Source organism: Bos taurus, chromosome 25 (genome assembly GCF_002263795.3).
Source record: "Bos taurus isolate L1 Dominette 01449 registration number 42190680 breed Hereford chromosome 25, ARS-UCD2.0, whole genome shotgun sequence".
In the NCBI taxonomy this organism is placed as follows: domain Eukaryota; kingdom Metazoa; phylum Chordata; class Mammalia; order Artiodactyla; family Bovidae; genus Bos; species Bos taurus.
In genome coordinates, this window is record NC_037352.1 from 23022348 (window position 1) to 23039330 (window position 16983).

Sequence of the window (16983 nt, forward strand, 5' to 3'; positions counted from 1 at the left end):
CCCCATGGACTGCAGCCCACCAGGCTCCTCTGTCCCTGGGATTTCTCAGGCAAGAATACTGGAGTGGGTTGCCATTTCCTTTCCATTCCTTTCCTCTTTCTTTTCATTGTATCTCTATGAGAAGGTGGGTGTTACCTGAACTTATTGTGGTTAATAATTTTACAATACAGGTAAATCAAACCATCATGCTCTATGCTTTGAACTTATACAGTGATGTAAGTCAATCATTTTTCAATAAACATGGGGAAAAAAGAAAATTGGCTTTATTTCTCGAATTCTCTGACTCCTCTAGTATTTCTTAATCTTACCATGTCATAAGAAACATGGAAAATGATCTGATTTTTACAGTAGATGGGGATAAATGGTTGAGGCTGCTTGTGTTTAAGATGACCCAGCTGAAAGGCTTATACCCACCTCAAGACCTTCCTAGCTGCCCTGATGGTTAAGGGGATTAAACTTCAGAATACCTATAACCCTTGGTGGGAAATCCTGACATGACAAATACGAATCAGGGATGGAGATTATGATTCTTCTTCCTATCCCATGTGTCCTGAACAATTTTTGTCATAGTGCAGGTTCTTAAATAAGTATTTGTTTCAAAAAATGAATGACTGCATGGAAGGCAGGGAGACCCTTCCTCTCTTTGCCCACCTAAGATAATGTGTTCTGAAAAAATAGTGTTCACTACCTGTATATTTGTTATTTTCAGTCCACATAATACATTTGACATTCCAAAATGGAAGTGAATTCTGTAAAATCACTTTAGGGGAAGGGACAAAAAAAGCCTCTTGAAAGATGAGCTGTCATAGACTACTTGGGGAGGTTGGCTGAGCTTCAACTTGAACCACCAGGAAATACTTGGTCATTCAGAGGCTCAGAATGAGTCCTGCTGGGCAAAAATGCTTATTTCTTAATAAGTGGACTATTAGTGGCACATACTTTAAAATAAAGAGAGAGAAGTTATTCTGTTCAGTGGCAGCAAGAAGCCAAGAACAGATCAAGAAGTTCCTGGAATGAAAGTCTGTATATGATTCATGTGCCTAGAAATAAGAATGGGTCCCATATTGAAGTATGGATAAGAAACTAAATTCCACTCACTGGTGAATGGGGTTTTTAAATGGTTTCTTGTGAGATCTGTGGTTCAAGATGGCTCAAATAATTGAAATGGCCAAAATAATATTTAAAATATAAGGGAAAAATCACTATCAGTGACAGGAATTAGTTACCCAGTCGTGTCCAACTCTTTGCGATCCTATGGACTGTAGCCCTCCAGGCTCCTCTGTTCATGGATTCCTCCAGGCAAGAATACTGGAATGGGCTGAACTTATTTTTTTCAGTATTTAAAACTTTTATGCATTTTAATCTTATAGAAAAATGGCAAGAATAGTTTAAAAATGCCTGTACTCCTTATTCAGGTTCACTTCTACCTTTGAAAAGCAAAGATCACTTATCTTGAACTGTAAATAATTAACTTTTGTGTCCAAAGTGTATTTGTCCATCTTTTGCCCAGAACTTTGCTTTCAGGTTCTGCAGTTGGTGGTGAAGAGTGGAAACACACAAGGCTTAATGCCTCCCTTTGTAAAATTGCAGAAGAAGCTAGCTGGGGAGAACTCAGGTGAGCAAGCTGCTGAGACAGACAGAAACCTTGGCACATAATTTTTCTTTGTGAGTAGAGAAGGCTGGTTGGAAAGGAGCACTGACTGAACCTCCTAAATTGCCAGGGAGTAGAGTTTCCATGAAGCATCACATTTCACTGGCCAGAAGGGTCTGCTCCAGCTGCCAGGCCACAGTTGTCAATCTAAATGTGCTTCTAGAAATGAGGCCAGAACCCACATTAATGAAACTTGATTGCCTTTGAATGATTGTTGGATTAATTAGCAGCTTTGCCAGTAGCCCACATGTGCAGGGTCAGTAACAATTTAGAGTAAGTCACATTTAAGTAATTTCATTCAATTCAGCCAGCATTTACTGCACCCAAGCACTGGGCTCTGGGCAGGTGCCATGCAAGTGGAGGGACTGAGTGAAGTGAAAGTCGCTCAGTCGTGTCTGACTCTTTGCAACCCCATGGACTATACAGTCCATGGAATTCTCCAGGCCAGAATACTGGAGTGGGTAGCCTTTCCCTTCTCCAGGGGATCTTCCTAACTCAGGGATCGAACCCAGGTCTCCCACATTGCAGGCAGCTTCTTTACCAGCTGAGCCACAAGAGAAGCCCGGAGGGACTGAAGTGGACACCAAATCTGAGGGGTTTTAGTTCTATCTCTGCCATCCTATTCTGGGTAAGGAGAAGGGAGTCAAGGCTTGCCACAGAAAAGGCTTGGGAAAGCCAACCATCACCATGGTTGGTTTACTAATTCCAAAGGAAGAAAAATGAATTTCACACCAACTCTAGGTATAATTAATATCCACAAGTCAGTCAGTATCCTTTTTATTGCAATTGACAGGAACCCAATGCTAATTAGCTAAAAAAATCAGATACAAAGACAAAAACAACAAACAAAAAAGGAAAATGTGATGCTGTAATTTACAGCATCATTCAAAGGGTTAGAGCCTCAGGAATGGCTGGATCTAGGTGCTCAACGATGACCTTTGGCTCTGTTTTCTCCTATAAACTGTTGTGTGTGTGTGTTCAGTCACCAAGTCATGTCAGACTCTTCTGCGATCCCAAGATCACAAAAGCCTGTTGTAGCCCAACAGTCTCCTGTGTCCTTGGAATTTCCCAGGCAAGAATACTGGAGTGGTTGCATTTCCTACTCCAGGGGATCTTCCTGACCCAGAGATTGAATTTGTATCTCTTGCGTCTCCTGCATTGGCAGGTAGATTCTCCAAGGCATAGGACTAACACAGGAAGTAATCTGAGGAAGCACAAGTGAGGCCATGGGGAAGGTGAAAAGGTAATAAAGGGGGCAACAGGTGAGCAGGTGACCACTGTGGGCAAGTTGTGTTGGCATTTTTGTAGAGACCGTGGGGGGTATGCTCAGGATCATACCACCAGAGGTGGGGACATAGGGTGTTTATCTACTGTTTTCCAATCTTCATTGGCAGAAGACTGCATCAGCTCTCTCACACTCCAGGTTTGCCGAGATGGGTCCTGGGGTACCAGCAAAAACCTTCAGATGGAGAAGAAAGATTCAGATGGAGAAGAAATATTCAGACGGAGAAGAAGAAAGATTCAGACGCTTGAGGTGGGAGACAACCCATCACAGCTGTAGGTAACACCAGTGGGCCAAGGGAATATGATGCAGGCATCGGCAGCATCTGCTGCACTCATGGTGGGCAAAAAAAAAAAAAAAACAACAAAACAAAACTGGGGCCACTAGTGGCTTACACTATCTCTAAGATTGGCAATCCCTGAGACCATTTCTTCTCAAGAATTTCAACTGAAGTGTTGGGAGTACTTCTGATTGGCTGAACTCACGCCACATGACCATTACTGGGCCAATCATTGTGTCTAGAATGGCGTGTTCTATCACACTGGGGTGTATGATCCGGCCACCACTCCAAATCTCCTCTACTGAAAATGAGGCAAGGATGACTCCCTGAAAGAGACAACGAGCAGATGAAAATCCTGGGACTACCAGCGGATATGGTCTTGAGGCTGAGAAGATGGAGGGAGATTCAAGATGGCAGTAATTTCAGCATCTCGTCAAGGGGGGCATGCAAGCTGGCGTGTAGAGACCTCAGTACTACATGGATTCTCAAGGAGCTAAGTTCCCTGCAAAGCACACTGGCTACAATTACCAGATGTTACTTCCTGATGGGGAAGCAGCACTTTGCCACCTCCATGCTGAGCTTTCATTAGCTGAGCCTTTATTGTTTGGGTCCTCATTCGCCCAGGGGCATGGGGAGATGCAAATGGCCTCTTCTCATTTCAAGACTCTACTCCTTCACTGCCAGTCTAGAGAAGGGCTGGCCATGTTGGGGACGCCATTCTCCAACTGCTTTCCACTCTCGTCTTCAGCCACAGGCACAGGACATGTTTGTGTTGGTTTGGGAAGTGGCCTCTGCCCCAGTGCCCTGCGGTGGGGAAACGGGAGACGTGTACAATTAACAATTAACGCCTTTATCTCTACTCACATGTAAGAGACATAATTAGCTGGCTCCATCTGTTACTGATACCTGCTGGAATCAGCCACTCACACCTCAGCCAGATATTACAGTGAGTGGGAGGGCTTGCAAAGGAAACATTTCAAAAATAACTCCCGTTTTGTTGTTTCAGCCGGCCTGCCCCCCACCCCCGCACCGCCTCCCCCCGCCCCGGCCCCGGAAATCTGTCTCCAACTTTGCTTCCCTCAGGTGTATCTAGTTCGCTGTCAGTTGGCAAGGAAATGTGCCAGTGAACAAATATGGAAGCTGATGGTGTGTGTGATTTTCCCTGGAGCTGAGAACTTCAATTAATTTATTCTAAATAAAAATTTATTTTTATCTACTTATTTGACTGTGCTGGGTCTTAGTTGTGGCACGTGGGATCTTCACTAGTTCTCTAAGAAGAAATTGAACCTGGGTCCTCTTTTATGGGAGTGCGGAGTCTTAGCCACTGGACTACCAGGGACTATGCACAGATGCTAAGTCGTGTCCGACTCCTGCAACCCCATGGACTGTAGCCTGCCAGGCTCCTCTGTACATGGAATTCCCGAGGCCAGAATACGGGAGTGGGTAGCCATTTCCTTCTCCAGGGGATCTTCCCTACCTAGGGATCGAACCTGGGTTTCCTGCATTGCAGGCGGATTCTTTACCGTCTGAGCTACCAGGGAAGTCCCTGAGAACTTCAATTTAAAGAGACAAGACTTAGTGTGTTATATGGCAGTAGTAGGGTGCTGTCCCAACTGGGGCCACAACTCAATACAGGGGCTGGGCTCAGATACTGAGATGGGAAATATTATCAGAGGGAAAAATCTAAATTTAGAAGGACCAGCTGGAGCCTCCTTGGCTGCTAGAGAAAGTGATTGACCCAAGGTCATTCAGCTAGCAAGGAGGTGAGCTGGGACTTGCGTCTAACCCCAAAGCCCATGTTCTGAATCGTGATGTGTCTCTGTTGTTGGAAAAAGTTTTGCAGATTAGGGTCTCACGGAAATTAAGAAAGCCCAGGACCACTTTTATTTTTTGCGGTGAAAACAGTTATGCAAAAAATGAAGCATTTGAAGAGAAATATTTCCATCTACATAATTAATGGTTTTAATGTAAAAATGTGCAATGCAATATCATTGGATGATTCACAAGATAATTACAAGGTTCATAAAATATTAATTCATAGTACACTATAAGAGCAGAGCTTGAGTGAGGAACATACATTAGACAGAGTCTCAACAGGAAAATGACATACCCAGATTATGGGTTTAAGATTATTCAAGGAGAGTTTAGTTACAAAGGAATGAGTTATAGATGTGTAGGTTAGTGTAGGGCTTCCCAGGTGGTGCTAGTGGTAAAGAACCCACCTGCCAATGCAACATGAGACTAGGGTTTAATCCCTGGGGCAGGAATATCCCCTAGAGGAGGGCATGGCAATGCATTCCAGTATTCTTCCTGGAAAATGCCATAGATAGAGGAGCCTGGTGGGCTATAGCATAGTATTGCAAAGAGTGACAGGACTCTTTGGGACAATTCACATGACTGAATTGACTTTGCATGCATGCATGAATGTAGGGGAACCATGAAAGACAGTGCTGCCATCTGGGCTAGTTTCAGCTGACTTTCCGTCTCTAGCATCTAGCAAGTGGAAGGAGGCAGAGCTTTGGAGAGCAAGTCACTGTGGCTGTAATGCTGACCTGTCAGTACAATAGCTGGCCTAGAGTGACCTCTAAGGGCACCCAGGTGATAAATGATATGACCTCACTGTCCATCCTCATCATTTTTTGCTTCTTAAACATTGGAGTATGGGTGATGAATTAATCATATACATATGTATTTATTATTTATTTGGCTATTTGCTGCAATGCATGAACTCTCTAGTTGTGGTGCATGGGTTTAATTGCTCCATGGCATGTGGGATCTTAGCTTCCTAATGAGGGATTGAACCCTTGTCCCCTGCATTGCAAGGTGGATTCTCAACCACTGGGCCACCAGGAAAGTCTCCATCCTCTTTCTGACTTCTTTCCAGGACTCTTCATTGGCAGAACTCACTTCTAATGCTGAGATTACGGTAAGGAAAGTGAGGCATCAAGGGGTCAACATTTGAGACTGCGCTCACTCACAGGGTTGTGAAAATGCAGGGTTGGGCTTGGAGCACTTACAGCCCTGATAGCATGGGCTTCCTTAAATTTTGTACCCTCAGCTCCTCCCTCCCCTCATCCTAGTCCCAGTCTTGGGCAGGAGTATGTGTAATGAGGTCTATACAGCTTAGCCTTTTGTAGTCAAGATGAGAGGGAAAAGGGAAAATAAGATCTACAGGAGCACATGGAAGAAATCCAGCACAGAAAACAACTTTAAAATTCAAAAATAAACATTTGCACTCTATCAGTTCCCTGTAGGACTTCCCTAGTGGCTCAGACAGTAAAGCATCTGCCTACAATGTGGGAGACCTGGGTTCAATCCCTGGGTTGGGAAGATCCCCTGGAGAAGGAAATAGCAACCCACTCCAGTACTCTTGCCTGGAAAATGCCATGGACGGAGGAGCCTGGTAGGCTGCAGTCCATGGGATCGCAGAGTTGGACATGGCTGAGCGACTTCACTTACTTACTTAGTTCCCTGTAAAAAAGTTGGAGAAGGCTCTTTACAGTCCCTTCGACTGCAAGGAGATCCAACCAGTCCATTCTAAAGGAGGTCAGTCCTGGGTGTTCTTTGGAAGGAATGGTGCTAAAGCTGAAACTCCAGTACTTTGGTCACCTCATTTGAAGAGTTGACTCATTGGCAAAGACTCTGATGCTGGGAGGGATTGGGGGCAGGAGGAAAAGGGGACAACAGAGGATGAGATGGCTGGATGGCATCACTGACTCGATGGACGTGAGTTTGAGTGAACTCCGGGAACTGGTGATGGACAGGGAGGCCTGGCGTGCTGCAATTCATGGGGTCGCAGAGTCGGACACGACTGAGTGACTGAACTGAACAGAACTGAAAAAGTTAATATACAAGAGAGCTGGGAGACCAGAAGGGGGAGCTCTCACATCCTGTGCCAATAGTGGAGCCCAACAGGAAGAAGACTCTTCTTCCCTTTCAAGGACTCAGCCAATAAAAAGCTATGAATTTTTTATTTACTACAGCGCTCCCAACTTCCTTTTCCCCTCTATAAAAGAGTTCTTCCCTTGCTGTGTGGCGTCTTGCATGTGGCTCACCAGAGTGGCAGATTCTAGACTGCAGTTCTCTGCTAATCTCAAACCCACTGGTGAAGAAATATCTGGCATTCTATTTGCTTTAGGTCAATGTTGCCTATTTCTGAGTCTTTGTCTATTTACCTCACTTTGAGAGAAAGTCAAAAGTCTAAATATGAGACAATTTATGTCTCCCCCCTTAGGAGATTGGGATTACCATATATACACTACTACATATAAAAGAAGTAACTGATAAAAACCTGCTGAATAGCACAGGGAGCTCTACTCAATACTCTGTAGCAGCTTATATGAGAAAAGGATTAAAAACAAAACAAAAAACAAAGAGTGGATGTATGCAGATGTATAACTGATTCAATTTGCTGTATAGCTGAATCTAACACAACATTGTAAATCAACTATACACCAATAAACATTTAAAAAACTATGAGACATTCATGGCACCTCATTTTCTACTTGAGCTTTGATGGACTCGCAGTTACCTGTGGTTATTGAAAAGTAAGCTGTTTCCCTTTAGATACACAAGCTTTAGAGGTCAAAGTGAGTCACTGTGGAGCACCCCCGTCTCTCTTGTATTGTCTCCATGAAAGCCTTTGCTGTTCCCCATTTTTTGTAGCTCTCAGAGCATAGTCATCATCTTTCAACCCAGTTCTTTCACTTTGCCACTGAGCAATTTTGGACAACTAGCCCTACCTTCAGATAGTAACTGGGGCAAGAACCTTAATTCTCCTGATGAACTTCTCTCTTTCTGTCCTCTGTCTTTCACCTGATCTGCCCTCCCCGACCAGCTGTATAATGGATTCTTCTGATGGCCTTTGTCCTACCACAGTCTGAATGGGCCCCCTGCTGACTCTCAGTTAGGTCCTGGCAGTAATTGGGCCTGTCTTCAATCCATGATTCATGGTTCCATTCATACTATGCTATTTAATTATTGTAGTCCTGCAATATATTTTAATTATTTGGTAGAACTAGTTGTTGATCTCATGTTAGATTTCTTTTTAAAATGTCCTCCAAGATTACATTTTAACATTTTTATGCCATTCTGCACTAAAAAAAAACTCATTGGAATGTTATTAATACTTGGCTGTTACTTGAGTTTGGAAAGCAATATGGTAGTTTTCTTAAGGGCTTTAGTGTTAGACAATCCAACCCTCCTACTAATTGGCTGTTTTGACTTTAGTCAGTTACTTAACATCTCTAAGCATCGGCTCTCCCCATTGAACAACAAGAATAATGAAAGCATCTGTCATTGTAAGGGATGTAAGGCTAATCACTACATTGTTTCTACACATTAATTTGTTGTAAGTTTACATTTTCACAGTATTTTTAGCTTTCTTATCCAGGGTTATGATCCATACCTTCACTTTATAAGGTTTATTTATTCATAACTAGGAATAAAATTTTATAAATAACACCTTTTGGAGGGAATAAAATTTATTCATATATCTGTTTTTATTTGGTTGAAGTTCTTTTTGAATAGAATTTCTTTTTTTCTTTCTGTTTTTCTAGTGGTGTGTGGTAATATGATTTATTTTTAAATATTTACCTTGCATCTGTCCTTTGTATTCATTTAAAAATTAATTATATGTTTTATGTATTAAACATTAAGTAACATATAGATGACTAATAAGCATATAAAAAGATGCTCTATTTCATAAGTCATCAGGGAAATTCAAATTTAAAAAACAATAAATACCATTACACATCTATTAAAATAGCCAAAATCCAGAATACTGACAACCCTAAATGTTGGTGAAGATGTAGAGTACTAGGAACTCTCATTCATTGCTGGTGGAAATTCGAAATGGTACCAGCCACTTTGGAAGACAATTTGGAGGTTTCTTACAAAATTAAGGGCATCCCTGGTGGCTTAGATGGTGAAGAATCTCCCTGCAATATTGGAAGACTCAGGTTTGATCCCTGGGTCGGGAAGATACCCTGAAGAAGGAAATGTCAATCCACTTTAGTATTCCTCTGTCCTACAGAATTCCATGGATATAGGAGTCCATGGGGTCACAAAGAATCAGAAAAGACTGAGCAAAACACTCTCATTAGTTATCTATTTTATACATAGTATCAATAATATATGTATGTTAATCCCAATCTCTTAATTCATCCCACCTGCCTCCCCTCCCCCTTGGTATCATACGTTTGTTCTCTACGTCTGTGCCTCTATTTCTGCTTTGCAAATAAGATCATCTACACCATTTTTCTAGATTCCACATATATATGATATTTGCTTTTCTCTTTCTAACTTATATCACTCTTTATGACAGTCTCTAGGTCCATCCTGCCTTCCTTTTTGACATATCAGTGGGGGAATTAATAGACCATGAGGGACTGCCAGAGTTTGTCTGGTAATGCCAGCTTTCAGCCCTTGGAGACATCTGGGCCCATATGAAATTGTAGTACTTTCTTCTAGGGTTCAGAGAAGGCAATGGCAACCCACTCCAGGACTCTTGCCTGGAAAATCCCATGGATGGAGGAGCCTGGTAGGCTGCAGTCCATGGGGTCACTAAGAGTTGGACACGAGTGAGCGACTTCACTTTCACTTTTCACTTTCATGCATTGGAGAAGGAAATGGCAACCCAGTCCAGTGTTCTTGCCTGGAGATTCCCAGGGACGATGGAGCCTGGTGGGCTGCCGTCTATGGGGTCGCACAGAGTCGGACACAACTGAATCGATTTAGCAGCAGCAGCAGCTTCCAGGGTTGGGAAGATTCCATTAGCCCCATGGTGCAGCCACTCCCAGCAAGAGAAGAGGGGAGCTTGATCATCCCTGTTATCTCTTTGACCAAGCAATCCAGGGTGAGCTTCCGGGTCACGCTGAGATGATTTGGCTGTTTGCATCCAAGCAATAGATTATGTAGCATACACCATTATTTGACAGTAGAAAGTATACAGCAGGGTGATACAGAAATGCAGCAAGCTAACCAGGAAGAAAGATATGATAATAAATCAGCAAATCTACTTCAGACTGATCTTCACCAGATTTGCAAGTCATATTCATCTGATAAAGGTCTGATATGGTACTCCAAAATATCCTTCAAAACTACAGTTAAAAATAGAAAATACAGTGACAATTATATACAATTTCGCTTTTCATTTATTGAGAATAATGACTCTCCACACCTGCAATGTGTTATTTGCAGAGAAGTGCTTGCAAACATCAGCTGGAAACCTTTTCTTGTGGCTTATGGTTTAGAACAACAATTATATGTTTTTTAAAATTCAGCATAAAATTTAGAATTCTAAACATCCGTTCATAAAAGGAGTTTCTGTCTTGTTGATGCCTTACAACATAGTAAAACTCTGTTCTGAAGTTGACTTATTTTTTTCTTTCATAAATAATTTAAGGTAAATCTGCATTTTATATCACAAATTAAATGGGGACAAGTCAACACTTGTCTTAATGTTATAAAGATTGTAGCATGATCTTTATAGAATGCTGCTTAATAATACAGACCTATAAGGAACCAATTTTTTCAAAAAGAAGACACATGTATAAATGCTGAAATGATTAAAAGTCCCTAAGGATTTACAGTAGTATATTTATTTACGAGAGGGGTCCATGAATCAAGGGCTTTCCTGGTGGCCCAGCAGTAAAGCATTTGCCTGCAAATGCTGGAGACACAGGTTTGATCCCTGGGTTGGGAAGATCCCCTGGAGAAGGAAATGGCAACCCACTCCAGTATTATTGCCTGGGAAATCCCATGGGGAGAGAAGCTTGGCAGGCTATAGTTCACAGCAGGTCACAAAAGTCGGATTTGACTTGGTGACTAAACCACCACCACCACGAGTCAAAAAGAGGTTGGAAAAAGCTGATGTAATGGTAACAGCTCTCACATTTTTATTTGGGTAAGTTACTTAACCTTTCCAAAACTCAGTTTTACTCATCTTTAACTTATATGCAGAGTACATCCTGTGAAATGCTGGGCTGGATGAAGCACAAGCTGAAATCAAGGTTGCTGGGGAGAAATATCAATAACCTCAGATATGCAGATGACACCACCCTTATGGCAGAAAGTGAAGAAGAACTAGAGAGCCTCTTGCTGAAAGTGAAAGAGGAGAGTGAAAAAGCTGGCTTAAAATTCAGCATTCAAAAAACTAAGATCATGGCATCCGGTCCCATCACTTCACAGCAACTTGAAGGGGAAACAATGGAAACAGTGACTATTTCTGGGGGGGCTCCAAAATCACCGCAGATGTTGACTGCAGCCATAAAATTAAAAGATGCTTGCTCTTTGGAAGAAAAGCTATGACCAACCAAGCTACTGCTGCTGCTGCTAAGTCACTTCAGTCGTGTCTGACTCTGTGCGACCCCATAGATGGCAGCCTACCAGGCTCCCTGGTCCCTGGGATTCTCCAGGCAAGAACACTGGAGTGGGTTGCCATTTCCTTTTCCAATGCATGAAAGTGAAAAGTGAAAGTGAAGTCACTCAGTTGTGTTGGACTCTTAGTGACCCCATGGACTGCAGCCCACCAGGCTCCTCCGTCCATGGGATTTTCCAGGCAAGAGTACTGGAGTAGGGTGCCATTGCCTTCTCCGACCTAGACAGCATATTAAAAAGCAGAGACATTACTTTGCTGACAAAGGTCTGTCTAGTCAAAGCTATGGTTTTTCCAGTAGCCATGTATGGATGTGAGAGTTGGATTATAAAGAAAGCTGAGCGTCAAAGAATTGATGCTTTTGAACTGTGGTGTTGGAGAAGACTCTTGAGAGTCCCTTGGACTGCAAGGAGATCAAACCAGTCCATCCTAAAGGAAATCAGTCCTGAGTATTCATTGGAAGGACTGATGCTGAAGCTGAAACTCCAATACTTAGGCCACCTGATGCAAAGAACTGACTCATTTGAAAAGACCCTGATGCTGAGAAAGATCGAAGGCAGGAGGAGAAGGGCACGACAGAGGATGAGATGGTTGGATGGTATCAGTGACTTGATGGACATGAGTTTGAGTAAGCTCCAAGAGTTGGTGATTGACAGGGAGCCTGGCATGCTGCAGTCCATGGGGTCACAAAGTGTTGGACATGACTGAGCTACTGAACTGAAGTTGAGAAAGTGGCATCTACTTCACAGGTTTTTTTTTTTTTTTTAACTTTTCATTTATTATTGGAGTATAGCTGATTGACAATGTTGTGATAGTTGGTAGACAGCAAAGATACTCAGACATACCTATACATATATCTATTCTCAATTACATAAAATATGTGAAGTGCTTGGTACAGAGTATGTTCTCATTAAATGGTAGTTATTATTAATTGATCCATTCATTGAATATATTTATTGAATACCTACAATGTATCAGGCATAGGGTTACATATCAGAGTTAAAAGAATGGACAGAATGAAATCTCAACCTTGAAGTATTAGATTAAACTCTACAGCAGTGTGTAAAATATGATAATCAAGTATGACTTTCTAACTGATTAAGAAGGTGAGATATTCTCTCTATATCTGTATTAGTACTAGAGACTAATACTTACATGGAATGCTTCCTATGCACTTGGAACTGTTTAATGCTTTGCTTTCATTGTCATTTAATACTTATGACAAACCTACAAAGCATTTACTATTACTGTCATAATATCCCTTGCACAGACGAAGAAAACTAAAACCCAGGAAGATTAATTAATGAATGAAGGGTCAAGCTGGGCACTGACTGCTGGGAGTTTGGCTTCAGAGCCCTAACATTTAACCACTACACATTAGCCTGGGAGTACCTTAAGGGCTAAGAAAATTGATTCACAGGGTTTGGATTATGGACGTGATTGAGGAACAAGGCTCTAAAGTGTGGAGTGAGGTTGGTCTGGTTGAAATAACTGATTAAGCAGTTGACTGTGGCTGAAAGGTCAGGACAGGATGGAAGGAGTCTGAGAAGGAGAAGTGACACTGATGATATAATAGCATTTTAGGGGAAAGACAAAGAGAAATTACACTAAGAGAGGACAAGTAGGATGGAAAGCAGAAAGAAGAGGCTCTCAAGAGAGTAAGAGCAAGATAAGCCAAGTAATGTGAGCAATAGCAAGTGGCATGTGGAATTTTTCCAAAAGGTTGACCCAGGGTGTCAGAAACATAATGGTAGTCCTATCTTCACATTGGAAATTTGATCCGGAGTTGTCAGGGGCAGGTACAATTAGAAGTGTTTTCCTTGGGATGATGCTCTGGTACTAAAAAGAAATTCAGTGAATTCCTCCTAAGGTGAGTCCTGTAGAAACCACTGGTTTCTGCAGAAGATGGTGAACCAGATCTATCTGAAAAGAGTTTATTTGGATAGATGAGGTGTCATATTCCTCATAGAACAGGACTGTGACATCCCAGGATCTCACTTCTGATCATCTGAAAAATTAAGACAATGTGTAAGAGGACTAGCCCAGAGAGCAAATGGGATCATCAACTTGACAAATAGGGGCGCCCTTTTAAAGGAGAATTATTTAGTTTCAGGTATACAGTGAAGAGATTCAGGTACATGTACATATATATGTACATAATATTGTTTTATATATATATATATAGAGAGAGAGAGAGAGCGTGCTCGAGAGAGAGAGAGAGAAGGAAAAGGCAACCCACTCCAGTATTCTTGCCTGAAGAATCCCATGGACAGAGAAGCCTCACAGGCTACAGTCCATGGGGTCACAAGAGTCGGACATGACTTAGTGACTAAACCATCACCATACATACTTACATATGTGTTGTCATATATATATGTATGTTGTTGTTGTTTAGTCACTCAGTGGTGTCCAACTCTTTTACAATCCCATGGACTGTAGCCTGTCAGCTTCCTCTGTCCTTGGGATTTCCTAGGCAAGCATACTAGAGCAGGTTGTCATTTCCTTTTCCAGAGATCTTCCCAACAAAAGGATTAAACCCATGTCTCCTGCATTGGCAGGTGGATTCTTTACCACTGAGCCACCAGGGAAGCCTATATATACAAAATATTGAGTATAGTTTCTTATGCTGTACAGTAGGTTCTTGTTGGTTATCTATATAACTATACATCTTGTTAGTTATATATAGTAATATGTATATGTTCACCTCAAGCTCCTAATATCCCGCCCCCCACCCCCCAATTCCCCTTTGGTAACCGTAAGTTTGTTTTCTATGTATGTGGCTCTATTTCTGTTTTGTAGATAATTTCATTTGTATCTTTCTTAGATTTCACGTGTAAGCGATATCATACAACGTTTGTCTTTCTCTTACTTCACTTAGTGCAATAATCTCTAGGAGGCCGCCCAAGATGGCGGAGGAATCGCAAGGGAGCACCACTTTCTCCCCCACAAATACGTCAGAAGAGTATCTACACGTGGAGCAACTTCCACAAAACAACTTCTGAACGCTGGTGGAGGACCGTAGATACCCAGAAAGGCAACCCAATCTCTTCAAAATGAGGTAGGACAAAAGATAAAGACGCAAAGAGAGACAAAGAATTCAGGGAAGGAGATCCCTCCTGGGGAGGGAGTAGTGAAGGAGAAGTTTCCTCACAATAGGAAACCCTCTCACAGGTTGGGTCAGTGGGGAGTTTTGGAATCTTAGAGGGCAGCATAAACAGAAAAAAAAAAAAAAAAAAATCACCACAGAATTCGCACCAAATGGCAATTACCAGTGGAGAAGCGGCTCACACGCTCACATCCGCCGGCAGTGAGTGTGTGCTGGGTGCGGAGGCGCGGGCTTCGTCCTTGGTCCTTAGGGTAAGGACCGGAGTTGAATGCCCTGAGGACACTCTGAGGGGACGAACATGACATAGCAACTCAAACCGTGCAAACGCCAGAGAGACAAAGTTTATCTCTAGGTCCATCCATTTTTGCTGCAAATGGCAGAATTTCATTATTTTCTATGGCTGAGTAATACTCTGTTGTATATTTGTATCACATATTTTTTATCCACTCATCTGCTGAGGGACAGTCAGTTGCTTCCATGTTTTGACTATTGTAAATAGTGCTGCTGTGAACATTGGGGTGCCTGTATCTTTTTGAATTATAATTTTCTCCAGATGTATGCCCAGGGGTGGGATTGCAGGATCATTTGGTAACTCTATTTTTAGTTTTTTGAGGAACCTGCATACTGTTCTCCATAGTGGCTATACCAATTTACAATCCCACTAACAGTATAGGAGAGTTCCCTTTTCCCCACACCCTCAAGGAGAGTCATTTTAAAACTCAGTGGATGAGAGGCATGAGCACGGCCACTTGTGTGCTATCTGAGCTGAGATGAACAAGGCTGGACTTGGCGGGTCATATTATTCATGTGATTATAGTCACCTGAGTCAGGATATGTGGTCTCTTTTCACTCAGTGCTGGGGTCTTTGGCAGACACCCCAAGTTAAAGTTTTATAGCCATTGAAAATAACATATTTGTGAGGAAACCTTTTGAAAGCTCAAACTGGTTTAAGTCCAAAAAACGTGGGAGGGGGGTTTCTGGACTCACCAGCAAAGTCTATTATGTCAGCTAGTTTTTATGCAAGACTGGATCCAGGGCTTTAGATAACACAGTCAGATCTTTCTCCTTCTCTTTCTCCCTTCCTTCTTCTTCCTTTCTTCCCCCCACTCCCCCACCCCCCCCGGATTCTTTCAGTTTTAGACAGTCTCTTTCCCATTGGCTATGAAATAGATATGTGTAGCTTTAGAATCACGCAGTCCATAGTATCTGAGATCTTGAAGTGAAGGAAAGAATATCCCTTTTCCAGCGTCCATGGGGGCTCTGATGGGTCACCAGCCCACTTCCGGAACAATCACTGTGTTTGGTGAGATAAGGTATACTGACTGGAGAGCTGAGGTCAAGAAAGGCAGGGCCCCGGTTTTCACAAGCCTGGGAGTTGGCGAGAGGTCATCCTCAAGAGTATGGGGCAAGGAACTTGCCGATATTGGGCTGAAATCTGCCTTTGTTTCCTCTAAGCAGGCATTACCCAAAGTGTGGTCTATGGGCCACCAGCATCAGCATCACCAGGGAGCCTGAAGATTTCTGAGCTCCAACTGAGACGCACTGAATCAGGAATCCCGTTTTAATAGTCTTTCATGTGCTTTTGTGTGTGCTCAATTTTGAAAATCATTTTCCGTTTGGCGAGTCCCTTACACATTCTCTAGATCAACTTTCTTTCTTCAGTCATGTTGTGAAATGTGGTCAGAGTCTGGGGAAGGCATCACTCATACATCCTTGGGTCCCTGATGATCGAGTCAGCAAAGCCCCAGGAGCCCCTCATGCAGAAGCCATCTTCCATCCGAGAAACACCCCTTATTAAATATTTTATCCTTTCATCTTGGTGGCTGAGAAAGAGCAGGGTGTTTTAGTATTCTTGTCTGGTAACAGATATCACTTAGAAATCCATTTTATAATCATTTAAACTGGTTTGCTTTGGGTCTATTTACATAATTCCGTGAGATGCATGGAAAGAGAGCCAGTGTGTTATTTTTCTGCAGCCAAAGACATGGAAAAAGCACTTTCTAAGGTAATTACCACTTCAGTGCTCCCCACACAGTTAGAGGGCACTGTGCAGAAGTATGCCTTCTGGGTCTAGGGCCACCGAAGTGTGGAAAGAATGTACTTTCTCCCTGGGAAGGGGAAGCAACACACTTAGTATGAAGCCTCTTTTACTTATCGGGGTAATCTGCACAAGGTTAAGGAGCTGTGGCTTCCGGAGCGTGGGTGTGGGGGTGGGGAGATCTCATCTCAGAACAAACAAGGCACTTTCAAGACCTTTGAGGTGTAGTGCACCGGGGGAGGAGGACAC